The sequence below is a fragment of the Arachis hypogaea genome, chromosome 11 (genome assembly GCF_003086295.3).
Source record: "Arachis hypogaea cultivar Tifrunner chromosome 11, arahy.Tifrunner.gnm2.J5K5, whole genome shotgun sequence".
Classification (NCBI taxonomy): Eukaryota; Viridiplantae; Streptophyta; class Magnoliopsida; order Fabales; family Fabaceae; genus Arachis; species Arachis hypogaea.
The window spans coordinates 19,625,156-19,650,670 of NC_092046.1; the positions used below are offsets into that span (position 1 = coordinate 19,625,156).

Genomic DNA, 25,515 nt, shown 5'->3' on the forward strand with positions numbered 1-25,515 from the left:
CGCCACGCTTATATCTCTTGCCACGCTTAAAAGCGTGGCCATAGATGTTAACATATAGCTACGCTTGAAAAGCGTACAGAAAAGTTCACATATCGCCACGCTTGTAACGCGTACCGAAAAGTTCACATATCGGTACGCTTTTGAAGCGTGCCCATAGGGTAAAATATGGGTCACTTTTAAAGCGTGCCAATTTTCAGGTTATGGCCACATTTCTTAAGCGTGCCTGTTGAAGCCAATAGTAAGATATAGCCAAGCCAATAGTAAGATATAGCCACGCTTAAAAAGCGTGGCCATAAATTCGGTCAAAAATTTTTTTTCATTTATTTCATGCAAAATTCATATATAATTTTAAAATCAAAGACCAATTTTATATTGTCCATATCAACCAATCAAACATATATATAAACTTTCCCATAAAAAAAACGGCCTTATATATAAGCTTGTCACCACAAAAGTAGACTTTGATCACAAAGTACCAAAAATCAAAGTCATAAAAAGAAAATAAAAATTACATTTCAAAGTGTCAAATATCTATTTCCTTATCCTTGGTTACAAAATATCAAATTTCATGAGTAGTGTGTTCATTCATTATGAGCTCCATTATTTTTATCACTGCCCTCCAGAATTTTAAATAATCTGAAGTTAGTGCATGTTATAAAGGCTACTTTAATTAAGTCCAACAAATCCAATTCCAAATCCAAATTGATTAAATATGAAAATGGCAAGGCCACTTTAATTAGGTCCTGTAATAATGCATATTCAGCCATCACATACCTATCCTAATTCAACACAAATCAAAAACAAAAGAAATAGTCCCTATACAAGGTCACAACCATATGCTCCCCTTGGTACTTTTTTATCTAGCACTATCACATACCTATCCTAATTCAACATATACTTTATTTTTGTAGAAACTAAGAAAAATAAAAGGTCAGTTCCTGCAATAATTGAATTAAACACATATACTTATTTCTTTCTTTTTATCTATGGAAATTGAAAGAAAAACTCATGACAAAGCAGCAAATTAAACAATCACCAGTACATATTAAGCCTAAAAGTAGAATGAGGCAGGAAACTTGCCAAGGCCAACAAATAGATGAGAAGATAAAGCATAGAAAAAATTATAGTTAAGCAATCAGCAGTACATATTCAGTCAACAGTACACTACAAGAACAAATTATAGTAAAACAAATTTCACTTGTGATTTTATTTTAGAGGTTCTATTACAGAACAAATAAGTAATAACAACTTAACATTCATTAGCTTAGTTGCCTCTATAGAAGCTGTGGGAGTTTTTAAAATTAAACTAAAATAAAGATAGTCACCTAGCACCCAGAAACTAAATCTGTGCCCTAACAGCAGCAGTACTGCAGCAGAAGCAAACCAAGAGAGGTGGCAGCGGCAACAGCAGCGAAAAGACAAATATTAAAAGCCTAGAATAAAAAAAATAGACTTAAATAAATACTAATAAGATTCAGTTCAGGAATAAAACTTATAGCAAGCAAACAAACCCAAGATTCAGTTCAAGCAAACAAATGATATTTATTATGCAAGCACGAAAAACAAAAGAAAAAAAAACTTCTAAGAAAAAGAATAATACTTAAAAAGATACTCTCTTTCTCACCTTCAATTCTAAAAAAGTGCAAGCTATATAATGAATGCCAAATTTTCAAAATTAAAATTTGCACTTCCTTCAATTTTAAAATTATTGGAATCCATGGAATAATTAAACTTTATTGTTGTGATATAAGGAGATTCCCAAAATAAACAATTTAGGTTTCTTATAGAATTTTGTAAATTATTTTCGCCTTTAAATTTCATCAAGAAATTTAGTTAATTAAAAAGTTAATTTAAAATGAAAATGCTAACAATAAAATCTTGTTCCTGTTAAGTGAATTCAACTAAAGTGTGAGACATGAGCTCTTAACGAATGCTAACTGATGATGGATTCTAGAATCTGGCAAATAAACATACACTAAGCACATTTCTTTTGTTATCATTTATGCAAGAAAAGAAGTTGCCTAGTCTAACTTAATCTAATACCGTATATGAGGTAAGACAGCTGATTACCATGTCTTGCATTTTACCATATAATGAATGCTTGTAGCAACCACACCGTCCTCGAAGCTGTGACTTGGTCCAACTACAAATCTTAACACCAGTATACGAACCAATAATTTTATACCTGTGCAAATTGGCAGTGAACATCAATAAACTAATATGGATCCATTCTAGTTTGCTTGCTTCCCTAAACCAAAAATTTACAGAAATGAACCAAATGCATGATGTATCACAACATCAATAAACCAAATTAGCCACAGAGCTCTTTACAGTCCTCAATCTGATTTGTAAATGTATTTTTCCAAAAATAACAATTTGATATATTTGGTCTATTGAAGACTAAATTGAGACATGCTTAATCTTTCAAGGACTGGTTTAAGTTTTTAACTATTAACCCTAAAATTAACATACCTTTTTCTTAAAAAAATTGCTGTCAGCTCTTGCCTAACACCAAAGCAGGGAAAGTACCATAGGAAAATACTTTTAAGTTTTAACTAGTCAACGGCACTTATAGGTTAAAAGGAAATGCAAATCAATGTGTAAGGTACAACTTATTATTATTTCATCACACAAATTCACACACATAAATGATGCACTTCACAAACTACACACACAGAAACATAAGTAGCATCCACACAGAGAGGGTTGGGGTCTTTTTCTTTTGCAAGTTTGTGACAATCATGAAATATAATGAACCTTACTGAATATAAGATAATAAAAAAAAGAAAAGAAAAAACATAAGATAGTAAAAATAGTAATCATATGATTGAGGCAGCTTAATAATATGAAATTTCTATCCAGTCCAAAATGCCCTTGGTTTTTTTCCCTACAATTCTTTTTTTCCTTTTGCCTTGATTTGCTTACCCAATTTTTTCTATAGAAGCTTTTCATTTTCATTGACAGTTAGATGACAAAAATGTGATTGTTTGTACAGCCCTGGTTCCTGCTTTTGCTTTTCAATGAGATCCCTTGTTGTCAAAGGATAGCATCAGAATGATAATAGTCTATCCCAAGTCCACCACCAATATTTAAGTAGTTAACTTCAAAACCTTGATCTCGGATTTGGTCAATGTAGTTGATCATAATAACAGCAGCATCCCTAAAGATGTCTACCTATAAAAATAAAATAAAATATACAACGGTATTTTCAACAATTATATCTAAGCAGAGATTAAGAACCACACATGCAAGTGTAAAAGTGTAAATATATCTAGGAAAGCACAGTCACATAACAAAGGGAGACAAAACTGGGTAGGAGAAAAATACACCCAAAAGTCACAAAGCAGAAGAAGAGGAAGGAACAAGGTTTCAAGATGTACCTTGGTAATTGTTGACCCAAGATGGCAGTGGACACCTACAAGCTTAACCTCATTAGAATGCTCCTTTATAGCATCTAAAAACCACTGCAGCTTCTCATTTCTAATGCCAAATTTAGAGTTCTTATTTCCAGTGACAACATAAGGATGGACCTAAGCAGAAAAACAAGGGTCTCTTAAGATATTTTTAGAATAATAAAGAGGACATCAAACATATAAATAAGTACACTACAAATTTAGAGGTTTCAAGTTGGACCAACAGTGATGTTGTGCACATAGCAGTTAATCATAAAAATAGCAGCAAGAGGGTGAGAAACCACAATAACAATTGAAATGGAGGGTTTTACTTATGAATGTTGCATATTGACACATTTTTAATGTTACATATCACGAGCTTATATTATTTGCTCTTTTCTATCACCTTTCAGATCCAGAGAACCAGGACCTTCCCCCTTGTACCTTTCAGAACATAACATGTATCGAGTACAAATTTGAAAATTTTACTCCAAAAACAAGCTGATAGAATCACGAATTGAAAAAGCACATGAATTTCACCAATTGAAACCACAAACACAAATTACTAAAAAGCAGCATTCATCAGAGATACACGCATTCAAATAATAATAGCAAGAAGTGAGATTAGGATGAAGAAAAGAATACCTAACAATATTCCTGTGCTGCATTTCCTTGAGGAGAGAAATCTCACGAAATGCAGTGCTAGGAACGCCTTCATCCTCCTGGTCAAGGCAAATCTTCTTGAGAGCGATGGTCTCATTGGTAACGCGGTCACGAGCCTTGTAAACGACGCCGTAGGTTCCTTCCCTAATCTTCTCAACCTTCTCGTACTGCAATGAATGAAGCAAGCAAAAAGTGATGAATCGGAATATGAGGAAAAAGAGAGAATCGGTGAATGAAGTGAGGATTAAAACTAAAATGCGTAGAATCAAAAATCGAGAATGAAAATGGAAGAAATTAGGGTTTACATTTCATCTTGCATGCAGTGGGGGAAGCGCAGGCGGAGCAGCGACTCTTCTGGAGGTGAAAGCTGCGGTGGCCACACCTCACACAGAGAGAGGTGAGCTGTACCACGACCATGGCTGGGTTCGAGAAGATGAGGCTGAGCAGAACCGCGACACAGAGAGAGGCGAGCAGCACCACGACCAGGGCTGGGTTCTATCGCGAAGATGAAGCTGACGGCGCCTTAGCTTGGGATCGAGAGGGTTCGAGCGAGAAGAAGATGAACGCTGAATTTTTAGGGTTTCATTGTTTTAGTTAGTGTGTAAGTTATCAGTGTTGTTGGGTAAAATTTGATAACTTACAAAAAAAAGGGTTAAGTGTGGGAAAAATAGGTAGGAAACTAAATTTTAGGGGAGGGGACTCTATCAGTACGTTTTTTTATGGTGCCAAAATACACAAGGTATAGCCACGCTTTTCAAGCTTAACAAAAAAAAGCGTAGCCAAATATCAAATCAGTGGCCACTCTCGTAAAAGCGCGCCGATTTCTCTCTATGGGTACGCTTTTCAAGCGTGGTAGTAAGAAAGCATGGCCAAATTTCAAATAAGTGGCCACCCTTAAAAAAGCGTGCCGATTTCTCTCTATGGCCACGCTTTTCAAGCATGGCAAAAAAAAGCGTGGCCAAATCACAAATCAATGGCCACCCTCGTAAAGCGTGTCCATAGACCACTTTTGGGCACGCTTTAAAAGCGCGGCAAGAAAAAAGGGTGCCGACAGGCCTTTTTTCTTGTAGTGTAAATTTTAATATTTGTCATTCTAACTTCTTTTTTACATATTTTACAGGATATATATTCAAATTTTTATATAAAATAATCATGAAAAATCAAAGAATTGATGCATTTTTTAAGAGGAAGGCTAATATTTAAGAAGGAGAACCAACACCTGTAGATAGTTTTTCTACTTTAATGAATCACGAAAAAAGTGAGATACAACCTCCAAAAGTTCAAAGAGTTACATCTGATGAGTTTGACCTTAACTCTTTTGGAACAAGACCCTGGAAAACGACTTTAAATTTGTCAATATCACCCAAATCAGAGAGATGAGGTTAGACGAGCTTATCTTAAATGGAGTCCATATCAAAAGCATCTTGACAATTATCTTCTATCTGTCCCCCCAAAATTTTGTTTCAAGCTCCGCCACTGCAAGCAACCACCTAGAATTTAACACAAAATAAAGAGACTCCCCATGTCATCTCCAACATAGCTATCAACAACACAAAAAGAGTACGCCCTCCCACTTTTTATAGCTAAGCACAGACAAATTGATGATTTCTTCTACACCTTTGCTTTTATTCTGAAATATCCTCATATTCCTTTCCATCCAAATGTTCCAGATGACCGCACAGAAGCACATCAACCGCTGCTTTCGATCCTCATTCCATTGCATCTTCCACTATTATAGGACAGTGATCTGACAGACCCCTTAGTCTGCCCCTTAACCGAATCTCAGGGAACTCTTCTAGCCATTCCATACTAACCACAGCTCTATCAATTCGACTACACGAACGGCCACGAAACCATGTAAACTTGCGATCAGTGAGCAGCAGATCCACTAATTGCAAATCTTGTATCCAAAATTTAAACTCCTCCATAGACATGGACAAACTACTCGTGTCTTTTCGTTTCTCCACATTCACTATCTCATTAAATTCTCCTATAACACAATAAGGAACCTGACACAACCCAATCATGTAGCTCAGCTCTTCCCACACATGAATCTTCTCTTCTCTGCTATGTACCCCAAAGACCAAGAAAAATGCACAGTTGAAGTTATTCTTTAACATGACCTCTTCAACTCCCAACCATCTTTCTCTTTTATAGCAATTATTCATTTTAAAAGATAATTCATCCCACATCATCAATAGACCCCCAGATACACCATCCACGCCTACATATTCCCATCCCGCCCCATCGTTCTCCCAAATCCGGGCCACATCAAATCTTGTTACTATCTGTCTTTTCGTCTCAATCAAACCTACCAAATCATGTTATTTTTATTTTTTAACTCCTTTACCATTCTCATCTTTCAATCGCCCCTTAACCCCCTAACATTCCAAGAACTCAAATTCATGAATAACTATTATAACACACCTATTTTTTATGCTTGGGTCTGCACCCTCTCATCTTCGCCTTCTGTTTTGCGATTTTCCTCTTTTGAGCAAGTTCCTCATTCTGAGCTTGAAGAATGGCCATGATGTCATCTTCCTCATTATACAGCATCGCCCCTGATTCCATCGCCAGTTTCAAAGTCAACTTGTTTTCCATCATTTGTTCCTCTATTCCCTGATTATCACTTTCCTTGTCCTCCGTTCCACGGTCCTCCTGCCTAGATTCAGCACCTCCAGAGCCTACCCCAGCAAGCCCATCTGCCCTACTACCGCCTCTCTGTCCACCAAGGCTTACTTGAGTTGTTCCCGGTTGACCATGGTTAGCATCTGTCTCCTTGTACGTTCCAGCAGCAAAAGTCTTTTGAGGAAGACCTCCTACCGTAGCCGGATCGTCCCCCACCATCGCATTGTGACCGTCCGGATTCTCCCTTGGTCCCATCACCATCCGTGTCGCAACACAACGCTTCTCACCGTCGACGGCCCGACCGGACAAGAGCGCAGCGCCATCGACAAGACCTGGCCCACCATCCTCGACATTACCAGCGCCTCCTTCAGTTCGATCTCGGCCTTCCTCGCCGCGCACCAAGCAACTCCCTCGAGGTCCTGACCGCCGACTCCCGCTGGTGCCGTCTCCGAGACGAGTGCGACCATCTCCTTCGCTGCTGCTCTCTCCATTGGACGCATTGCGTTGCTGCGCAGGAGGAACGAGAATGAGGCCAAGCTCCGTTTCCCCCTTCCAAACCGGGTCAGGTCTAATAGCCAACGTAGAGAGGCCCAGCCCGTTGGATTTAGTTCCCAACCCCTTGCCTTTGGTCCCAGTCCAACCCTTAGTGCCCCCTTGGTTTTTTTGTTTTTTCCTCTTTGCAACTCTACCCGGTCCATTATGCAGTGAATTGTAGATGCATGTAACCGTCCTATCTGAGTCAGCAGCATAAGTTGTTCGGTTATCACCCCCACAATCCGAAATTCCTTGATTCACGGCATTAACAATTTGATCCGTTACTACTTTGCCTCGCTTGTGATTGGCCCTGCATTCAACCAATTCATTCAAAAAAACCTCTGAATTGACCAATCTGTCCTTGTCATCTTCCTCCTTCCTTGCCATCATCATCAACAATCCTTCATCATGATCATCCTCCTTAGATGGACCCGGTTGCCGTATATCCCTTTCCGCGCTCATGATTGCTGTATCATGATTCAAGAACTCCCAATTAGAGACACCATTACCAAAGGAATCCCCTTTGAACTGCATGTCCCTTGCATGAGGCCCACCCTCTTTCACCAAAACATCATAGCCCCTGGATCCAACAAAAATTTGAATTTTCTCCTGTATCACATCCATAGCATACGTATCAACCTGCACTCGACCTACCATGAGCGTGTTGCACATTTTTGTGTCCTTCGCACACCCCACCACCGTTCCCCACTGTCCTCCTATCATATTGAAGGTGTCTAAGACCATACGCACAACGGTACCCCAAGACATTCGAGCCATACCCTCCGGGATTCGCACCGCTCTGATTCCTTACACCTCCATACCCGATGAAAAACTTGTAGCAGGAAATTCAACTTAAAAGTGTATGTCTCATCCGCATTGCGAATAATATCAAAGGTTAACAAAGCTTTACAAGCTCCCATTTCCCGAATTCGGATTACGGAGGGCAAGTTCCTTGTTACCATATCCCTCAAAGAGGTGAAATCAATAGGCTTCGTCGTAACCCCTACTAGACTTCTCTGTACCCATTCCAAATTTTTTGCCACCACTGCAACTTTCATCTTCTTTATCTCTTGATTTCCCAACATGTTCTTAACGTTTTCCTTCGTTGGTACCCCATGTGCAGTTGACAGAGATCCATCCTCGCCTACCCCTTTGAGTGGCTCCTGAGATGAGGGTTTTTGCTTATGATCTCCCTGGCGGTCGTTACCCACGTCCATTGTTCTCGACATCCGTCTATACTTTGCCGCTCCCACAAAGACGATCTTACCTCTCAGTTTCATTTGGTTCATCTCTGCCATTGCCTTCAATGCCCCCTTTCATCGTGTACCTGATAAAGGCAAACATGTACACATTACCATTTTTGTGTTTTCGGGACAAGTAGATATCATTGATACGCCTAGTCCAGTTGAATAGCTGAAACAACTCTCGCTTTGAAATGTCTTCCGGGAGATGATCTACAAAAATGGAGAAGGACTCATGTTCCAACCTTCGATACTCTTCTCTGTTCCAAATCCTAAAATCCTTGTCATTTTCGTGAAGCCTACCCCTCCCCGTGTTCCCCCCCCCCACTCTCTCGCTCTCTCTTCCACTCTCATATTTAATATATTTTTTTCTAAAAAAAAGCTCCTGAATAATAAGAATGAATGAATGATGCCATTTTTTTAATAAAAAATATTATGTAACTAATAAAATTTAATAATTGTGAATGAATGTGTGAATGATTCATTCACCCCTTCCAACTCTATTCTGCAGCCTCTAATATTCACTTTCGGGCTTGAAACTGGGTCAAAAGCAGCCTAGAAATCGCCCCCAGCATTTTCTGATAATTGCAGCACGTGACACTTTGTCGTGCGTACGCGTCGTCCATGCGCACGCGTCGCTGAACAAATTCCTGGTCACGCGTACGTGTCATCCATGCGTACGCGTCGCTGCCAGCTTCTCAAAACTCTAATTTCTTGTGTTCCTTCCACTTTTGTATGCTTTCCTTCCATCCTCTAAGCCATTTCTGTCCTATAAAACCTGAAAACACTTAGCACACATATCACATCATCGAATGGTAATAAGAGAGGATTAAAATTAGCGAATTTAAGGCCAAAGAAACATGTTTTCAATCACAGCACAAAATTAGGAAGGAAAATGTAAAACATACGAATTAATTATATGCATAAGTGTGAGAATAATGGACAAAATCCACTCAATTCAATATAAAATAAACCGTAAAATAGCGGTTTATCAATCTTTCCACGAATTCAAATCATAAAATAAAGTACAAGTAAACTTGTAAGAAGAAAGCTCGTGAAAGCTGGGAACAAAGAATCGAGCATCGAACCCTCTCCGAAAGTGTGTACACTCTAATCACTCAACTGTTTAAGTTTCGATTCTCTCAATTCTCTACTAATCTTGCTTTCTAAGGCTTGCTCTTCTTCTACTAATCAACAAAAATTTGATGCACAAATACACATATCAATAGGTCTTTTAAGGGTTGTAATGGGTTAGGGTCAAGGTTTTGTATTTGGTCAAGTGGACTAAAATCTGAATCCTTAATTAACCTAAACTTCCCACCTAACCTAAGACAATCCATGTAATCAAAATATAAAATCTAATTACCCATTAACTATGTTTATCACATATTCATGCATTCCAATTTTGAGTACAGTACATATGCATTGCTATCACCATTTACTTTGGGGCATTTTGTCCCCTTTTATTATTTGTTCTTTTTTCTTTTCTTTTCTTTTTCTTTTTTTTCTTTTTTTTCTTTTCTTTTATTTTTCTCAATGCATATGATTAAGGTATTGAATGCATGAACATATCCTCAACATTTTTTTCACATTTTAATAAAAATACACAACACCCAATTCCCAAACCAAACGTTTCCAAACCCAATTTTCCCACACTTAATTCATGACCACTCTCACTAGTCTAAGCTAACCAAGGATTCAAATTAAGGACATTATTGTTTTCCGTTTAGAGTTAATGATATGCGAAAATAAAGAACAAATAGGGTAAAATAGGCTGAACATTGGTTTGTAAAAGATAATGACAAGGATAAGGCCATATGGGTATGTGAGCTATAGTTAAACAAGGGCCTCAATCATATAAGTGCATGCATACATCAAACAATAGAAATATAGGATCAAGCAAGACAAAGATTACAATTTTAGAGAGAACAACACACACAAAAACAGAATATTAGTTGATAAAATACAACCAATCAAATAGGCTCAAAATCTCACTGGTTTTGTGTGTTCGAGCTCTAAACCATGTTCCAAAATAAATTTCTTCAAGCAAGTTCAACAAAAATTTTAATTCAAATTAGTGAAATGCTATAAAATAATTTTTTGGAAAAGAATTCATCACTTCAACCAAGTAGTACATACATGCAAACAATTAACTATACATGCAATCTATTATGCAATGCAATACTAACTAACAAATAAAATTAAAAATTGGTATTGAAAAGAAGGTAACTAACCCACGGAAGTCAGTATCGACCTCCCCACACTTAAAGATTGCACCGTCCTCGATGCATGCAAAGATGAACAAGATGGATTACCGTGGCTACACTTACGAGCTCCTACAAAGGAATGTGCCGATGGACTTGTTTGTCGCCCTATTTAGAAGTTTTCCGTTTTCCTTCTTAGTGGCCATACTGAAAGAAGAGAAAAAGGAAGAAGAATAATCCACAAACAAAGATATGCAAACAATTAAAATATGGGTGGGCTAATGCCAAATAAAAATGAGGTTCTCAACTACACGGTAGCTACAACATGTAAATGAGAAAATAATATAAGCGACTGGCATATCACTAGTGCAAGAATTGCAACAATGAGGGAGAGAAAGTGGGTCATGAAAGACAATATAAGTTCATATCAATGCAAAAAGGAATGCAAGTGTCATAAAAGATTAGCATTGACCTATAAATAACAACACCCAACAATGTAAAACAAGTCACTAAGCACCGAAACAATGCAAGAAATATTCAATAGTTGAGTAAGAAAATTTAACACCAACAGAAAAATAGCAAACTTAGAAAAGAAAATAAAAACATGCATAAAGTCAAAATGCAATGAATGAAAGTATGCAAATGAAATATAAGAAAAATGATAAGTGGAATTTTGAAAAGTGAGAGAAGAAGAATGTAAGAAAGGAAGAAGAAAGAAGAAGAAAGGAGAAAGAAAGAAGAAGAAAGGCATAAACAAGGTGCGAAATCGACGTGCGCGCAGGTCACGCATACGCGTGAAAACAGAAACAGGCAAGTGACGCGTAAGCGTCGACCACGCGTACGTGTGGATGACCCAAAATGAGAAGTGATGTGTGAGCGTCGATCATGCATACGCGTGACTACCCGTCGTGCCAGACGCATGACTCCAGCACAGTGGCAGCCCAACTCTCTGTTTGAAGTACTAAACAATCAAAATTTTAACTCGATGCGCACGCGTCGTCGACGCTTACGCGTGGATGGCAAAAAGATCAAGTGACGCGTACGCGTCAGTGAGGCACATGCGTGGGTCATGCGTACGCGTGGTGTTGGTTATGCGCCTAGCACCCCTCCAGCGCGGTCCTGGCACAACTGTCTGTCCAGGTCGCGCGCTCGCATTGTTCCAGCACTATTTTCGCATGGTCCATTTTTTGGGCGTCGACGCGTATGCGTCGGTCACGCGTACGCGTGACAGCCTTTTTTTTTTAATTTAACAGGCTACCAAAGTAATGTCAAACATTAATGAACAAGCTAAATCACAATGTAAACTAAATAAACCTAACTAAAAATGAAAATTTAACTTATTACCAATGTAAATAAAAGAGGAAAGATAGAAGAATTTACCATGGTGGGGTGTCTCCCACCTAGCACTTTTAGTTAAAGTCCTTAAGTTGGATATTTGGTGAGCTCTTTGTCATGGTGGCTTGTGCTTAAACTCATCTTGAAACTTCCACCAACGCTTGGACTTCCAATAAGCTCCAACATTTCCAAATGAATTCACCAAGCCTTGATGAAGATCTTTACATGCCTTGAGCTCCCAAAGTTGATCATCTTGTATGACGGGATCCCAAATCTTGTTTCTACACCCGTCTTTAAGTTGATCATCATTGTTCCACCCGGGTGACAAGCAATTCGAATTCTCAATGAAGTATCCCAACAATTTCCTAGACCCAATCAATTGAGAATTATACCAAACATTGCAATTAGGCCTTGAGCTTCCAACCATAATGAACTGAATGGCAATTACAACCACTAACCATCCCCCTTTTACTCTTAAAGTCACAAAGAGCTCTAAGTTGTCCATCCGTCTCAAGCAAACCGTATACAAGCGAGAAATTAAAGCTTAAGGAGCAGGGATTTACCCACTTGAATGAAGGGACGGGTGGTGATGGCTTCGAGAGAGATGTCTCCAATGGCGGCCCTACCAATGTATGCTTCACTCTCTTGGACTCCTCTTTGATGATATCCACCTCTTGACAAACTTTTTCAACATCAACCTCTTCCTCAAGTCCAATGGGAGAGGATTCAATTGTAGATAAAAATTTATTAATTATTGAATCCATCTCTTGATCAACCTCTTCAAAGTCTTCAACCATAATATGCTTTAGAGATTGTACACCCTCCTCCTCAACATCAAATTCAAACGTCTTGGAAGGAGGCTCTATGACTTGAGATTCCCATGGAGGTTCCGCATCTCCTAAATCTTCAACCACTTCCTCTTCTTTGATAATTTCGGCTTTCTCCACTTGCTCTAGTACAAAATCAAACTCCTCCTTGATGTCTTCAACCTCTTGTTCAACCTCCCCTAATTCTTCAACTATTCCTTCATCTTCAAGTGTCTCTCCTACCTCCACCTTTTGGGCCTCCTCTTGCTCCCTTTGAAATATGGATGCGTGAACCCGATCCATTAAGTCCCTAAGACGATCCCTTCTCTCTTGTTCCATGTCAATAGCATAATTGGGATCATGTTGCACTTGGATTGATGGATATTGGTGAAAAAGAAGTGCACTAGAGCTTGAGGGTTGGTAATGGGGGTAGAGGATGGATCCACACGGGATATAAGAGCTTGGAGAGTGGAGGTGAGACCGGTGAGAGTAGAGGTAAGTGCGGTTTGAAGCTCTTGTTGCCCTTGGCGAATAACATTAAAGGTATTTTGTATGGGAGTTTAGGGTGGATAGGAGGGTTCATTTTTTGGGAGAAATAGCTCATAATACGAAGGTGATTCTTCTTGATAAGGATATGGAGATGATGTATATTGAGGTGGTGGTTCATCGGGATAATTGTGTTGAAGTTGGGGTGGTTCTATGTATGGTTCGTATGGTTCATATGGTGGTTGGTGTGTTGGATAAGGGTTATGATCATATGGAGGTGAATGGTGGAAAGGGGCTTGTCAGTATGGTGGTTCAAAGCTATGTTGAGGAGGGGGTTCAAAGGTATATGGTGGGGTTTGTTGGTAACTACAAGGGGGTCCACCATAGTTATTCGATTGATATGCATCTTGGAATGGCTCTTGCTCATAGTACGTTGGTGGAGGTTGTTGCCAAGAGGGTTGTCAAATCCTTGTGCTCCTCCCATCTCTGATTGTCCCATCCTTGATGCATGTTCTCATTGTAGCTTCCATTCCTTACAACAAAATTTGAACCAAATTCATAGCCAAAGGGGTGAGAATTCATAGTAGCAAGAGAAAATAAAAACAAAAACTAATAAGAAATAATGAAAATAAACTCCTAAAACTAGAAACAACTAACAAAGAAACGAAAAAGCAAAATTATTCACAATATTCACAATAACCAATAATAAGGCACACATTTGCAATTCCCTGGCAACGGCGCAAAAAATTTGACGGAAAAAAAATGTCGGTAAAGATTTTCACAAAAATATTGCGTTGCAAGTATAGTCTAAACCGACAATTAAACCTCAATCAACATTTAATTTGTTTGTCACTAAAGCAAAACCAATAAAAATAAACCGAAGTTTTTAAATCTAGAGTCGTCTCTCAAGAAATTGCAGGGAAGTGTTTTTACTATTGGTTATGGAAAAGTATCTTTTTGGGTTTTGTAATAAGAGACAAGTAATATAAATAACAAGGAAATAAAATAACAAATAAAAAAAGTCCTAACAAGGATTGAGAATTGGAATTTCTACCCTCATTATCATCATCAATTGTGATGGTAATTGCCTTTTGCTTTCACTTAGTTAACCTCTAACAATTGAAGGTAAGTCAAGTGAGCAAAAATCAACTTAAGTTCACAAGTCCTAATCAAAGACTAGATTTAGTGAAACCTAAGCCAACTAGCAAGTCTCAATCACCAATCAACCAAAGAATTCTGATAACTCAAGAGTCTCTCATAAACCATTATTTTATGGTTTATATTGTGGTTAATTGTGTGGTTTTATCGAATCTTTACCCACTTATTCATTAATTTAGCATGTATTTACAATTCCTTCCCAAAATTACTCCATGGTTGTAAATAAACTTCCTAGAGACTTTTAATTATGTATTTTAATTCTCCTTTATTCCATTCGATGCCGTGATCTGTGTGTTAAGTGTTTCAGGCTTTATAGGGCATGAATGACTTGGAGATTGGAAAGGAGGCTTGCAAAAATGGAAGGAACACAAGAGATGAAGGAGATGACCAGCGAGAAGTGACGCGGACGCATGGCTCACGCGACCGCGCGAAATAGAGGAAATTGCAGTGACGCGCTCGCATGCCTGACGCGAACGCATGGATTGGAAACTGCACAAGTGACGCGAATGCGTGGTCGACGCGCACGCGTGGCAAGGCAAAACGCTGGATGACGTGAACGCCTGGATGACGCAATCGCGTGACATGCGCGATCTGCAAAATTCACTAGGGGCGATTTTAGGCCCTATTTTGACCCAGTTTTCGGCCCAGAAAAGCATATTAAAGCCAGAGAACATGCAGAGACCAAGAACAACATTCATTCCACACAATTTTTAGTTTTTAGATCTGATTTTACTTCTTCTCTAGGTTTTCTCTCTACACATTCATAGTTCTTAGGATTTTGATTTTATTGCTTTTTGGATAGGGATATTGAGAAGAGTTATTACCTCCGCCCAGACTTCATCATTCTAGTTTGTTTCCTTACTTGTCACTTACTCTTTTATATCCTTAATTTATTCAGAGTTACTATTGGATTATTTTTAGAATTTATTAATACAAGAATTATTTTTATCTTTAATTGGTCTCTTTGATTATTATTATTTATCATGTTTCTCTTTATTTCTCTTCCTTATTTTGTGAAATTTACATTCATAATGAGCGAGTAGTTCCATAACTTGATTGGGAGATGATTAAAAGGAGAACCTTGAGTTGGAACACTCAAGAGAAAAGTTGTAATTGGGTTTAGTGTTGGATCGCCCTCTAGTCACTAACACTAGTCCTTCCCAAGGGAGAGGATTAGGACTTGTGAATAGAAATTGCCTTCCAACTTACTTGACTTTCCTCTACTTAGTAAAGGATAACTAAGCAGAACAACTTTCAATTATCACTTTTATCTTGAGAGAACTCCATCAAGGATAGGGCTTCCAACTAATCTACTCCCGGTCAAGATTTTTATTTAAGTTACATAAATTCTATGATTTAATTTCCTGTTTATCAACTCAAACCATTTTAGAAAACATCTGATTAATAAAATAGCACACCTTTCTGCAACTCGTTGGGAGACGACCTGAGATTCATACTCCCAGTATTTTAATTCTAATTTTGTGACAACCCCTTTTAAATTGATAAGCGGATTTTCGGTTGGTTAAGAACTGTACTTGCAACGTATCTCTTATAATAAATTCTTAACTCGCCAATTTTCGCCACGTCAATTTTTGGCGCCGTTGCCGGGGAGTTGCAATAGAGTGCTACGTTATTGATTGGAATTTATTTATTTGCATTTTATTTTACTTTGCTACTATGAGCTGCATATTTCTTTCATTAAATGACGCGTTCACTTCCTGATCTAAGCTTGCCAGTATTTAATCCTGAGATCGAAAGAACTATTTCACGTATAAGGCAAGCTCGACATCGGTTAGTCCTCTCCGAGGGTGGATCTGAAACGTCACTTGAGGAAGAAACAAGCCCCTGTTCTACTGATTTGGTTGATTCACATGCAGGTGACATGGCAGCACCTACGAGAATTACTATCCAGGAGGCTGGAGCCCCTGATTTTACAATGCAACCGTTTCAAGCGCATCACCCAGCAGTGGCTACAGACTTTGAAATGAAGACTGCACTACTCAACTTGATGCCCAAGTTTCATGGCTTACCTGCTCAAGAGCCTATCAAGCACCTTAGGGATTTCCAGGCAGCCTGTTCTACTGTCAGGCGTGATGGTGCAGATGAAACTTCTATTTTATTGAAAGCCTTCCCATTCTCTTTTGAGGGAAAGGCGAGAGAGTGGTACTACACTCAACCTGCAGCAACTATTTCTGACTGGGATACGCTTAGAAGAGAATTTTTGGAAAAATTCTTTCCAGCTGAAGTTACTGATAAACTGAGGAAAGACATTTCCATGATTGTTCAGGACGAGTCCGAGACTCTCTACGAATACTGGGAGCGCTTCAACAACCTTCTGGAAGCATGCCCCCACAATGTGATTGACAAGATAGTGTTGCTCGGCTACGTCACACAGGGCATGAGGCCCCAAGATAAGACCACATTGGAGAGTGCTAGCAATGGGTCTATGAAAAAGTACAAGACCACTGATGAGGCATGGCAATTGATCAGCGACTTGGCTGAATCTACTAGGAATCACAGACAGAAACAAGGCCAACAGTTAGTCCCACAGAGAGTGTGCGGGATCTGTGCTGATTATAGCCATTATACTGATGAATGTTCACAGCTCCAGCAGGAAGACAACACTGTGGCAGCCACTCATAACTTCTATGACCGCCCCAACCAAGGATACAACCATGGATGGAAAGACAATTCTAACCAAGGTTGGAGAGATAATTCTAACCAGAGCTGGAGGGACAACAATAACAGAGGAGGCAGAGACAATCAAGGATATCAGAAGTGGAATAATAACAACAACAGGCAGCAGAACTAGAACCAGCCTTATAGAGCACCTCACCTGAGGCAATCCCAAGGACCACAGCACAACCAACAGCAGACCTCTCAGATCACTTATTCCTCTTCATCTTCTAATGATGAGTTACTACAATCTATTGATCGGAGACAGTAGGCCATGGAAAATAACCTTACTTCTACTCTAAATGGTCTGAACTCTACCTTGCAAGCTCTTATCTCATATATTGGAACACTAAATAACTCCAACAACCAGCCTTTGAGCTCTAGTGGAATCCCCTCTCAACCATTACCCAATCCAAAGGGTGGCATCAATGCCATCACCCTAAGGTCCGGAACCACACTGCAAGAGAGGAATCATGAGGAGCCAATCCCATCAGAACACGCCTCAGCTGAAGAGGTGGTGGAAGTAGAAGATGCTGAAGAAGAAGAGGACATACAAGACATGGTTAAAGAAGAAGAAGCCCAACCACACAAGGAAGCACCAAAGGATGCAGACACTGCAGAAAATGTCCTTCCTATTCCATTCCCACAAATTGCAAGGAAGCCCAGGAAGCAGATGGGACTTGATCCTAAAATGGTAGAAATATTCAAAAAGGTTGAGGTAACTGTTCCCCTTTTTTATGTTATTCAACAAGTACCTAAATATGCAAAGTTTCTAAAAGATTTATGCATACATAAAGACAAAATTAATGAATTAGAAACTATTCCTTTAGGTAGTTCTATATCTGCTTTAATGGGAGGTATACCTGAAAAGTGTAGTGATCCAGGTCCATGTATAGTTAATTGTACTATTGGTGGTGTGATATTTTCTGATTGCATGTATGATTTAGGAGCGTGCGTTAGTATAATGCCTTTGTCTATATATGATACTTTGAGGCTCCCTCCCTTAAAAAGGTCGGCAGCTCATTTTGTGTTAGCAGATAAAAGTATTATTACAGTAGTTGGAGTTGCTGAAGATGTATTAATGAGTATTAAGGGACTCACATTTTCCATTGACTTCTATATCCTGGAAATGCCCCCTAATGACTCATGAAGGCCATCATCAATCCTGCTTGGAAGACCATTCCTGAAATCTTCAAAGTTCAAGCTGGATGCATTCTCAGGAACTTATTCCTTTGAAATAGATGGCAGAATAGTGAAGTTCAGCTTAAATGAAGCAATGAGACATCCTCCGGAAGATCATTCTATCTTTCAGTGCGATATTATTGATGAAACTGTAGCTGAAGTTCACCAGGAGGAATTAGAAGAGAGGTACATAGGACAAGATCCAAGTATGGGGACACTTTCAGAGGATAATGAGGGCACTTTGCCATTATCACCAGCTCCGGATGATCCAGAGCCTGGCCATGAGCAGAAATTGGAATTAAAGCCCCTCCCTCCACACCTCAAGTATGCTTACCTTGAGGACAAGCAGAAGTTTCCAGTTATCATTACAAGGGAACTTACTTCCCAACAAGAAGAACAGCTACTCAGTGTGCTGAGGAAACACAAGAAAGTAATTGGATGGAGCTTGGCAGACATAGAAGGCATCAACTCTCAAGTTTGTGAGCACAGAATATTTTTAGAAGAGGGAGCAAGACCTGTTCGTCAACCCCAGAGAAGACTGAACCCCACTATCTTAGAGATTGTCAAAAAGGAAGTAACCAGACTACTTGAGGCAGATATTATCTACCCCATCTCATACAGTGAATGGGTAAGCCCAGTACAAGTGGTACCCAAGAAGTCTGGAGTCACTACAGTGAAGAATGAGCATGGAGAGCTCATGGCAACCAGAGTACAGAACGCCGGGAGGGTCTGCATTGATTACAGGCGTCTCAACCAAGCCACTCGTAAGGATCACTACCCCCTTCCATTCATTGATCAAATGATGGATCGCCTGTCAGGTAAATCACATTATTGCTTTTTAGATGGTTACACAGGCTATTTCCAGATTCATATAGCTCCTGAAGATCAGGAAAAGACTACTTTTACATGTCCTTTTGGGACTTATGCTTATAAAAGAATGCCCTTTGGCTTGTCTAATGCACCAGCTACTTTCCAAAGGTGCATGATGAGTCTTTTCTCTGACCTTATTGAGGACTGTATGGAGGTTTTTTTGGATGATTTTAGCGTTTATGGTGATTCCTTTAGCCTTTGCTTAGATAGTTTATCTAGAGTATTAGACAGATGTGTCAGTACAAACCTTGTATTGAACTTTGAAACATATCACTTTATGGTAAAACAAAGGATTGTACTAGGACATGTTGTGTCTAATACGGGCATTTCTGTAGATCCAGCAAAGGTGGATGTTATTTCTAGTTTACCTTACCCCTCCACTGTGAGGGAAGTCCGTTCGTTCCTTGGCCATGCAGGTTTTTACCGAAGATTCATTAAGGACTTTACTAAGGTAGCACTACCCTTATCCAGACTACTACAGAAAGATATTGAGTTCGAGTTCAGTGAGGATTGCAAACAAGCGTGTGATAAGCTGAAGACCGCCCTGACTCAAGCTCCAATTGTGAGAGGACCAGACTGGAGCCAGCCATTTGAAATCATGTGCGATGCTTCCAACCATGCAGTAGGAGCAGCGCTGGCTCAGCGTGAAGGTAAGGACCCTTTTGTAATTGCTTATGCGTCTAAGACTTTAGACGCTGCTCAGTCTAATTACACTACTACTGAGAAAGAGCTTCTTGCTATTGTTTTTGCTCTGGATAAATTCCGAGCCTATTTACTTGGTACTAAAGTAGTAGTGTACTCAGACCATGCAGCTCTAAAGTATTTATTAGCTAAAAGGGAGTCCAAACCAAGGCTTATATGTTGGATACTGCTACTACAAGAATTTGATTTAGAAATTAAAGATAGGAGTGGTAACCAAAATCTAGTGGCAGACCACTTGAGTCACCTTGAGCACATTAAGGATACCCCCCACTCCTATAAATGATAATTTCCCATTTGATAACCTGCAAGCAGTATCTGAAGTAGTCCCTTGGTATGCACCTGTAGCTAATTATCTAGTTAACCGCACTTTTCCTCCAAACTCTACTAAGCATCAAAGAGACAAGCTGAAAAGCGAGTCCAAATACTATATATGGGATGACCCATATTTATGGAGATGTGGCGCTGACCAGGTAATTAAACGGTGTGTCCCTCAATCAGAATTTTAGTCCATTTTAGAGGCCTGCCACTCATCTGAGAGTGGAGGACATTTTGGCCCTCAAAGAACAGTTAGAAAAATTTTAGACTGTGGATTCTGGTGGCCTACTCTTTTTAAAGACGCTGCTGAATTTTGTAAATCTTGTTCCCCATGCCAAAGGTTTGGCAATATATCCAAAAGGGATGAGATACCTCAACAGATTATGCTTTTTTGTGAAATTTTTTATGTTTGGGGCATTGACTTCATGGGTCCATTTCCAAATTCTAATGGTTATTTGTATATATTGTTAGCTGTAGATTACGTTTCTAAATGGGTGGAAGCAATTCCTACCCGCACTGATGATGCTAACACTGTTGTTTCCTTTGTTAGAAACCATATTATTTGTCGCTTTGGATCACCACGCGCAATCGTGAGCAATCAAGGCACCCATTTTTGTAACAGGAGACTAACAGGATTACTGAAGAAGCATGGGATGATTCATAAAGTAGCAACAGCCTACCACCCTCAGACTAATGGGCAAGCCGAGGTGTCAAACAGAGAGATAAAGCGTATATTGCAGAAGATAGTCAAACCTCATAGAAGAGACTGGAGCACCAGGCTACAAGATGCACTTTGGGCATACAGAACAGCATACAAGACATCCATTGGGATGAGTCCCTTCCGCTTAGTTTATGGAAAAGCATGTCACCTCCCAGTTGAAGTAGAGCACAAAGCATTTTGGACAGTAAAGGAGTGCAACATGGCATTTGAGAAAGCCGGAGCTGAAAGGAAGTTGCAACTGCAAGAATTGGAAAGCCTTCGCCTAGAAGCTTATGAAAACTCAAGGTTGTACAAGGAAAAGATGAAGGTTGTACATGATAAGCACATCAAGAGGAAAGAGTTCTAACCTGGGGACTTAGTCTTCCTTTACAACTCTAGACTGAGGCTCATGCCAGGCAAGTTGAGATCAAAATGGGAAGGTCCATATAGAGTAGAGAAGGCTGAGTCATACGGAGTTTTCCACCTGAGTCATCCTTCAAGATCTGAATTCATCAAAGTTAATGGACATCGCTTAAAGCTATATCATGGTGAGAAGGTGACGAAAAACAAGGAGTTAGAGATCTTCCTCTTGGAGGATCCACCCACAGCAGAAGACTGAGCTAGTGGAGCGTCCAACTTAAGGATGTTAAAGCAAAGTGCTAGGTGGGAGACAACCCACCATGGTATGATCGTTTCTTTCTTTTATTTTTTTATTTCCTTTCTCAATAACTCTTCTCAGTACTGGTGCCTATAGTTTACATCTTCACTTGCATATTGCATAAAAAAAAAGGGGCACACCACGCGACAGCGTCGCCGACGCATCCGCATCGCAGGTGACTCAGAAAGCAAAGTAAATCGAACAGAAAATCACGCGAGAGCGTGGCTGGAGGCGTGCCTTTGGCACAAATCACCCCATGCGGCCGCGTCATTTGGGAAAAATGCCTCCCACGCATCCGCGTCACCCACACGGGCGCGTGACCTGAAATCGACGTAAGAAAGGGTGCATGGCCGAAAGTCATGCTAGAGTGGTGCTAGACTGGTGCTAGGCGCACAAGCCTTACCACATGAATGCCTACCCACACGTCCGCGTCATATTCCAATATTGGCCACCCACGCGACCGCGTCAACCACGCGATCGCGTCACCTAAAAATTTGGCAAAACAAAGTTTCGAACAGAGAGTTGTGCGAGTGCGAGTCTGCTCTCGCGCCAGTAGCACAAAACGAGTCACGCGTCCGCGTGACCGACGCGACCGCGTCGATTCATATGAGCGCAATTCGCGCGAACGCGTCTTCCACGCGTCCGCGTCGCTTGCGCCGCACAGCTTAACCTAATCTGCCAAAATATCTTATCTTTCTCTTCCCCAAATCCTACTTTTTTTTTCTTTTCCCTCCTTATTTCTTCCTTCTTCCTTCTTCCTTCTTTCTCACTTTCTACTTTCTCTCTCGCTCACCACCATTATCAAGGTTTTTCTTTTCTTCATCCCTCCTTACTTTTCTATTCTTCTTTTTATTTTTATGTTTTCTTCTCCTTTTCTTTTTTTCTTTTTACTTGCATTATCCATGTTTTTCTTTTCTTTATTTTTCTTTTAATTGGTGTTGGAAATTTATTAGGGTCATTATTATTCCTTATGATTTGCTTGTGGATTGTTAAGGACTTGTTTAGCAATTATATATTAATTTTTTTAAGGGTTGCTTGCATGTTCAATTTATTATTTTCATTAGCTTATTTATCATGCATGCTATGTGTTTGTGAAAACGCATATATGGCATTGTGCACTATTTTTAGATTTTTTTTAATCTACTAATCTATATGCTTGCTTTTCACAAAACCCTTTTTTATATTTTATTAGTTAAATATAATTGTTAATACAAACAGATTGTTAGTATGACAGACTTGGTAATCTAACTTAGACATTGAATGCTTGATCTATGCTACTCATGCCTTTGCCTGCATGCCAATAAACACCTTGCATTTATTTGTCATCATATGCACTTGCTATATTTCCATTGTTGTTTCTCACATGTAGTCATGACCATGTGTTAACATCATTCATCTTTTAATGTGCATTGATTACCACCTTTCCCATCCTCTTCCTTGCTCCAACCCTTGACATTTTAACATACTTTTTCTTTTCTTTCTTTTAGGATGGCCACCAAGAAAGGCAAGGAGAAAGCTACTCCCAAACCATCCGCAAGAAGAAGAACAAAAAGAGCATTAGTGGCAGAGCCAGCTTCAACTGCAGTTAAGCCCTCAACAAAAAGGATTAAGAGGATTATAAAGGTTGATGAAAAAGAGAAAGCCTTCCCAGCAAAGGATACTGCGCGATATACCAATCGCTACTGTGAGCAGATGTTCCCCATCCTGGCAGAAAGGAGTTACAACAACGAATACCTTCTTATCCTCCCGACCCATATTGCTGAATTTGTTGAGCAGCAAATTGCACGAAGACAATGGGGTTTCCTACAGAGACAGCCACGGCAGGTTAATCTTTCCTGGGTAGTCGAGTTCTACTCCAACTTCCACCTGCCGACCCTGTAGTCTGTCTATGTCCGTCAGAAGCAAATCCCTATTACAGAAGAGGCCATTCAACGAACTTTAGATCTTCCCCCTACTCTAGAAGGACTGGACGCATTTCAAGAGGCCGCACTCAAGCGCCAGATGTACCAATTTGACTGGGACGCTGTTCTCAGAGTTATCGCGCTACCTGGCAGCAGATGGATCTACGGATACCATTGTTCCCGTACTAAGAAAATATTGGCTTCTGCACTTACCTTGGAGGCTCGCGTATGGGCACAAATTATGTCCCATTACGTCTTTCTGAGCACCCACGAGTCCTCCTTCACTGCAGACATGGCCGTTCTACTATGGTGCATCCTTACAGACGAACCTCTGAACCTACCAAGACACATCCGGAATGCTATGGGCCACGTACAAATTGCGGGTAACTTACCTTTTCCTGCCTTGGTTTTAGATCTCGTCTCAGCAGCCGGAGTCTCCTACAGAGTTGGAGACACCAAAGCCTTGCTTCCACGGGATGATCAGTACGTCCCTAACAGGAAATATATTAGACTTCCAGCAGCCACTACAAGCCAGCCTACTGAACCGGCTGAAGGCATTCCACCTTCAACACCACAAGCACCTACAACCACTCAACTGCTCCATCAAATACTTGAAAGGTTGGATCGGCAGGAACACAAAGCAAAGCTAAGAGAGCACCGTAACAAGCACCGATTCACATACCTCAAGGAGCTACTTAAAGGAAAATACAGAGACTCAGACACCCCGGACTCCACTTCCTTTACCAGCACAGGGAGCCATGACGGTCCCGACTGTGGAGATACTGCTACCAGCCCACCTTTGTTCCTGACAGATGGCACCGAGGACGGTGCAAAGCCTTAAGTGTGGGGAGGTCGGTCAGTACCTGACTTCCGGAGGTAATTTCTCTTCCTTAATACCAATAAAATAGGATATTTAGTTAGTTTTTCTTTTATAGAATAGGATAAATTGCATAGTAATAGGTTAGTTGCATGCATGTTCTACTTGATTGAAAAGACAGTAAGTTTCTTCTAAGACCCTATTTTTAGAACAAAATTCTACTAATTTTAATTAAAACTTTTATGTTAAATTTGCTTGAAGTTGTATTTGGAACATGGTTTTTGAGCTAAAGAACACACAACCTGTGAGACTTTGAGCCTAAACACATGGTTACATTAGTTAACCATAATTATTTTATTCTTGTGTGTTTACTTCTCTATGACTGTAATCTATATTTTGTTTCATCCTATATGTCCAATGTTTAATATATTTATATGCTTGCATATGATTGAGGCCATTAATTGTTTAGCTCACTTATCCAAATTAAGCCTACCCCTTAAGTTACCTTTGTTAGCCACTTTGAGCCTTTAAATCCCATTTGTTCTTTATTTTACCACATTACTAGCCTTAAGCAGAAAAAACAATTATATATCCAAATTGAATCTTTGGTTAGCTTGAGATAGAATTGTGTGTTAATTGAGTATGGGAAGATTGTGGGAACAAAAGATAATAAGGGAATGTGTCATGATAATATAATGGGAATTTGGGTACCTACTCATGTGAAACTGTAAAAGAAAAATTAAAAATCTATGTGCATTAATAAGCTGTATTTATATATTTAAAAAAATCCAAAAATATTCAATAAATAAATAAGGGGACAAAATTACCCCAATGCTAAGTTAAAATTCAAGGGTCAATGCATATATGATAAAATTAAAATAAAAGTTGATACATGAGTAAGGAATGTGAAAGGAAAATTTTGGGTAGCTAGGTGTGAAATTTAAGTCATAAAGAATATATATGTGTGTTAGGTGAAAGATTGGGTTAATCAAAGATTCAATTTATAAGCTTACTTAGCCATATATGTACCCTTACCCTTACCTTGGCCCCATTACAACCTTGAAAAGACCTCATAATATTTGCATTGGTATATTAAATGTTGTTGATTGGTTAGGAGAAGAACAAAAATTAGAAAGCATGATTAGAAAAGGATAGAGTGATTATCCTATACACTAGAGAGACTAGAGTGTACATACATCATCAGTGAGGGTTCAATGCTTAAATTCTATGTTCTCTGCTTTCATGAG

At 39.5% G+C, this 25,515-nt stretch overlaps 1 long non-coding RNA gene across 2 annotated transcripts; it reads right to left on the minus strand.

The window, feature by feature from the left end:
• Positions 1-1,177: 1,177 nt before the first annotated feature.
• LOC112720497 (uncharacterized) lies at positions 1,178-4,736 on the minus strand. Of its 2 annotated transcripts, none has more exons than XR_003162196.3 (6): positions 4,361-4,736; positions 4,038-4,222; positions 3,381-3,530; positions 2,926-3,174; positions 2,071-2,185; positions 1,178-1,433 (listed from the first exon to the last, which is right to left on the minus strand). It is a non-coding gene; the product is annotated as an uncharacterized lncRNA (long non-coding RNA). The 2 variants fall into 2 exon arrangements; XR_011867363.1 differs by having other exon boundaries at positions 1,178-1,367; positions 4,361-4,723.
• Between the last annotated feature and the right edge of the window lie 20,779 nt (positions 4,737-25,515).